Source organism: Euprymna scolopes, chromosome 39 (genome assembly GCF_053919585.1).
Source record: "Euprymna scolopes isolate OS-2025 chromosome 39, ASM5391958v1, whole genome shotgun sequence".
In the NCBI taxonomy this organism is placed as follows: Eukaryota; Metazoa; Mollusca; class Cephalopoda; order Sepiida; family Sepiolidae; genus Euprymna; species Euprymna scolopes.
The window spans coordinates 8,992,463-8,998,514 of record NC_136520.1 but is presented as its reverse complement, the minus strand read 5'-3'; positions in this window follow the sequence as shown (position 1 = coordinate 8,998,514).

Here is a 6,052-nt window from a genome sequence, read left to right as displayed (position 1 = left end):
TTTAATTGGTTTTATCGACTAAGAAATTGGGGGATTGGTTATTAGATCTAGTTGATAGTTTTTTTTTTAATTCGCTGTAGAATATTTTTTATTTGAGAGAATCAATTTGGGTCGATTAATTGGATTCTTCTTAATTATTATTATTTTATAATTAAAAAGAATGTAATTAATCTAGCCAAATTGATTTTCTCAAATAAAAAAAAATTCTACAGCGAATTAAAAAATATCAACCAGATCTTAATTAATAACCAATTCCCTAACTTCTTAGTCGATAAAACCAATTAAATTAACAGTTAGAAACCGGGACCAAATTAATAATAACCACCCCAACCAATATGTGTGTTCGCGCACATAGTTACACATAGTTACATATGTATTTATATGTGTGTATGTATGTATGCATATATATATATATATATATATATATATATATATATATATATTGTAATTTTTATTTATAAAAAAACAGCACAAAGTGTAAATTCCATATTTGTTTTATAATTGTGTAGGTTGGATGTAGACCAGGTTATTTTACACAAAACGATATAACTATACGTTTCCCATAAAACACACAAAGGGAAGGATAAACCTGAGTTCAACTGTACCTTTGTCCTGTAAGTGCCAGACCATTGGCTATTTAGGATGGGCACGATTATAACAAAGAAACTGATTGGTTGACAAGCAAATTCAATACCATGCATTATAAAAATGCGTGATCACCACAACTCTTCGCATAAGCCCGAGGATTTGTCACGGGGATGAAACGCGGAATATTCTGTGTAGCTTAATTGCCATATAAGTTTCCAGATATTTTTTTGTATGGGTATTTTTATTGATAGTATACACATGCAACTCTAGTCCCCTTTACGGTAATATCCTCCGACTGCAATGCACTTGAGCCGTTCAACTACATCTGGAAGGCCTCATAGAAGTTCCCTTTTATGATAGCGTCAATTCTATTAGAAACAGTCTCTTTCAGTTCCTCAGTTGTTTCATAACGACAGCCTCTGGGGTTTTTCTTGAACTTAGGAAGTAATCAAAAAGTCACAGGGAGCAAGGACTCTAAGGAAGCTGAAAAACTGTGTTGATGCCCTTATTAACCAAATAGTCTATGATAATGGTGGATTTTTTTTACAAGGTGGTCATCACTTATCAAGGCCCAGAAGCCACTCAGGGATAAGGGTTATTGTAAGTACAGTACATTAGTGTGGAGATTTAAAGTGTCTACTTAAGGGGGCGGTTCATCAGGAATTTGGTTACGTTGGACTTGAAGACATCGAAGTTATAGTCAGGAGGGAAGCAGGCAGACGGAACAGAGTTGTTGATTAGTGCGTTCGCGCAAAGCATCCACATCTTCAGTTCCTTCTGAATAACTGTTAATATTTCCCACACTGACATAAAACCGTGACTTATTGTCTCTATAAAAACACAGCGGTCCTTATCCAAGGGTTTTTTTTTTGCCAAGCAACTCTGATGTTCTGACTATCTCACTCTTCCTACATCTCTCACCATCCCTCACAGATTCTCTTAATCACTTGAATCTCTTACGCCACTCAAAAAAAAAACCGATGTTTGATTCATGCTAAGTGGTCCAAAAAAGGTTGAAACATTCTATACGTTTCTGTGGCATATTTTCCCAGTTTAAAACAGAATTTTATTGCATATGGTACCCAAATGTCCCCATGTTCGGATTGCATTTTTCAAATACACCAGCTGTGATAATCAGGCTTTAGTAAGGTGTATTTCAATTCCTGCTGTAGCTGTTAATTTGCACCTAAAATTATAAAAATTGGTCAGTCATTTAATGAGATATATAGCTATAATACACATAATTTTCAAGAATCTACGACAATTTTTAATGCCATGTATAAAAAATTCTTGAAACTTATTGAACACACCTCATATACTGTTCACGGGGTCAGACTATTAAGTCAACGTTAGGTATTTGTATATTTTTATGCACTTATCCGTTAAGGATTAACTTGTAAATTAATTATCCGATCACTATAATTTTTTGGAATATGTTTACCTGGCGTAATGGTGAATAATATTGACTTTAATTAATTCAAGATCAATGTAAACAACTATTCGTTAAGCCGTCCTGAAACAACAGTCGTTACGTATCCTCGGGGTGTTCACAAACTTATTAATCCTCATTCGTGAGTTGTATTTGAGCCTGGGTTAGCAATGACTTATCAATATATAATCTGATATATACACAGATATATGTCTGTTTGTCTGTCTGTCGGTATGTCTTCAAAATTTTCAGACTATCACTTCCGAAACTAAAAGTTAATGGCCTGAAATGATTGGATTTTACGGGGCTTTAGCCGGTTAAAATATTTTTCTGGGGTCAAAAAATAAGGGTAAAAATTGAAAAAATCGTTTCTAATTTTGTACGTTGATCGTAGGTTATTTTAAATTTGTAATCGTTTTTAATGCGTGTTAAATTAGTACAGTGGTTTCATCACCTGCTTTGAATGCTACAGTTTCGATCCTAACTGATGGCAGGTAAATGCTTTCCTTACTTTTGAAATCATGACATACAAAATCCGGAAAATGTAAATTATCATATTTAAGCGTATTTTACAATCAGGGAAAGCTGCCCCCCACCTAGTATCTTATATATCTATTCATTCAAACCAACGTATATGTATGTTTTTATACATATATGTCAGTTCAAAATTCACTCCTAAACTAATTACTTGATCGTTAACAATTTTGGAACATCTATACTAGGCGTAAGGGTTAGTGATATGGACTATATTTTGTTAAAGTTCAATATTTACAAATCATTTTTTATTATCAAATTCTGCTGAGACTCACCTATCGTTACCAAACATCAAGATGTTGTCTTACTGTCAATCACGCATCCTCGAGTGGCCGTTGGGTCTGGATAAACAGCGAAGCATTAGTATATAAAATATCATTATTGTGCATTCATTCTCATACCGAAATAAATAATTGCTTTGAAAAAGTCAACAATAATGTCGTTCAACCAGAAATGATTGAAACTCTACTCAACTAATTACAATAATTAACCCAATTTGCCGGAATGTGCGCATGCCATTTTGCATGAAATACATTCGCACGCGGATGCTCTCTCTTTCCGCTTACTTTCGCTCGTCTAACCCAGACGCACTTGATATCAGGCAATAACCATTAATTTGTTTGAAACTGCATACATAGTTAAATCAAACTAAATTGCTTTGAACTGTTAACAGTGTTCAACACGTAGTTTGCTTTGAACTATTAAAATAGTTTCTACAACATAGATAAATCAAACGAAAAGAAAGTATTTACAGCTAGTATGAAATATCCACAAAAATAAAATATTCATCATCTTACGGTTGATTAATGTACTTTTATAATATTTCGAGGTAAATCTCTTCATCAAAATGGATTATAGTATTATGGTGCATTTTTTTTCATTCTGAATCTATTCATAATATTTAATATGGTAGACCTCTTTCCCCACTCTCTCTCTCCGTCTTTCTTTATCTCTCTCTCTCTCTCTCTCTCTCTCTATATATATATATATATATATATATATATATTATATAAACATTATTGATTACATATGTGCATAATTGTTTCAGTAAAATCCCAATTCAAAGAGACCACCTCATCTAACCATAAAAAGGAACGATATAGGGAAGGAGAGTAAAAATTATCTTCGTTTTTATAAAATATTATCGGGTGTAGTTTACTGTTTGTACAATAAACAGACTATATACCAGCTTTGTCCTACATTGAGCACTCTGTAATAATCACGCAGATTTCATTGGATTGTCGTATAGGAAACCACTCCATACAACTATTATATATATATAAATATATATATATATATATATATATATATTATAATAATAATAATAATAATATTATTATTATTATTATTATTATTATTAATATTATTTACTATAATGATTATTAAATACCTACAGACACTAGTATTTCGCAAAAAATCCAGTTTTTGTGATTCCATGTGATATGCCCTGCTATTTTACATCTGTAGAATTTTTAGTTTGTATCTGTAGTTCACGTGTATTGATCTCCGCACTCAAGGGGTTTCCTTAATATTTCAGCAGTTTTTATTACTGCTATTTGTTTGTATGTTATCAAATATCCCTCGTATTCCGATCATTCTCTTTTCAAAGTTTTTTTTTCTGTATTGTTCCTAATGCTCCTACTATTAGTAGTATTATCTTGATGTTTTTTCCATCTTCCATTTTTCTTTGAGCTCTCTGGCCACTTCAGTGTATTTGCTCCACTTCTCCATCTCCTTGATTTTCACTCTATGGTCTGCTGGGATAGCAAAATCTACAATCTGACACGTCTTTTCCGTCTTGTTAACTGGTATAAGATCCGGCCGTCTTGCTTACATGGGTTTATCCGTTTTTATGTCTATTTCTATAGGAGTTTATGACTTTCATTTTAAAGTACTACTCCCGGTTTGTGCTTGTAACATTAGTATGGATGTTCAAGATTAAGTTGTCTGCATAATTGCCAGTATACGGCCTTCCTCACTTTATCGTGTCTATTCATATATTATTTTTGGACTAGTTTGCTGCATTCGATTACTACGTCGTTTATCGTTTTGTATCTTTGTCCACAGACACTGAATTTGCTGGGGGGGGTTGTGTGCCTTATCGTTCCTCGCTTGTATGTGGTTAGTTCTAATCGCGTTACATTGTGCGGCTGTTATTATTATTATTATTATTATTATTATTATTGTTGTTGTTGTTGGTGGTGGTGTTTGCTGTAATGGCGGCTGAAGTGTGTTTAATTTGTTGATCGAATGTATACTTCGGGAAGTTGTTATTAATAAGGTTTTTTTTATGTCAGAGAGTGTCTTATATAATATTTCACAGATAAGAAAAATTGCTGCCATATATACTAATATATGTACATATACTAATATATATATATTTATAAATAAATAATATATATATATAGAAATGGTAATTAATAAAAACCTGAAGAAAGTGCTCAATACTGCTGTAGAGCAAATATGCGTTTTATTTTTTATTACCGTATTTTTCTGTTAAGTTACATTATTGTTTCATGTAGCTTCCTCAGACTTTTACAAAAATGTTCGCTGATGGTGGAATGAAAGAGTGGATGATATCAGGGGAGGGGTGCGAGGAAAGCGGAAAAAAGAAGGTAACAAGGGAGAAAAGTGGGAGGGGGTACTTGGTATGTTGGTAATGTTTTAGTTTTGGAGTTTAAGGATATTAGGTGGTTGTGGGGGATCTGGAAAGTTCATCTCTGGTGTGGCTGAGGGCATAGGGATACATGGAGGGGGAGGGAGATATGTGGGGGTAGGAGTAGGGGGTTACTTTAAAATTCGAAAACGTATATATATATATATATCCGTAAAAATAAAAAAAAATACAAGTGGTGGTTGCCTTTATGTTATTAGAGAAGGAAAATCGAGAATTAATAAAATAATAATGAACGCTTCGCCCCTATTTTAGGGGACATCATCAGGATTTCGTAGGAAAAATGTAGACGAAAAACGATTACAGACCATATGCGAGCGAAAAATGGAAAAAATCTTAAAGTCCTTCTCATTCTGGGCCGAAACTATAAAGGTGCGTGTGGAAAGGTTGGATTATTCTATATATACACATTGAAACGATTATTCAAATACATATGTACATTTAATTTTTTTATCTCATTTATTTTGTTGAAGTTATATATATAATAATCAGAGAGCAAAATATTAATACAGACCCTGGGTAATCAGTCTATATGTCCTTAACCGCTTCTCATCATATAATTTCAACAAAATAAATAAGATACAAAAAAATTAAATTTGCATGTACATATGCATTTGAATAATCGTTTTAATGTGTATATATAAGCATAGAATAATCCAACCTTTCCGCAGTCACATTTATAGCTTCGGCCCAGAATGGGAAGGACTTTAGGATTTTTTCCTTTTTCAATCGCATGTGGTCTGTAATCGTTTTTCTTCTACATTTTTCCTACGAAATCCTGATGATGTCCCTGAAATAGGGACGAAACGTTGATTACTATTTCATTA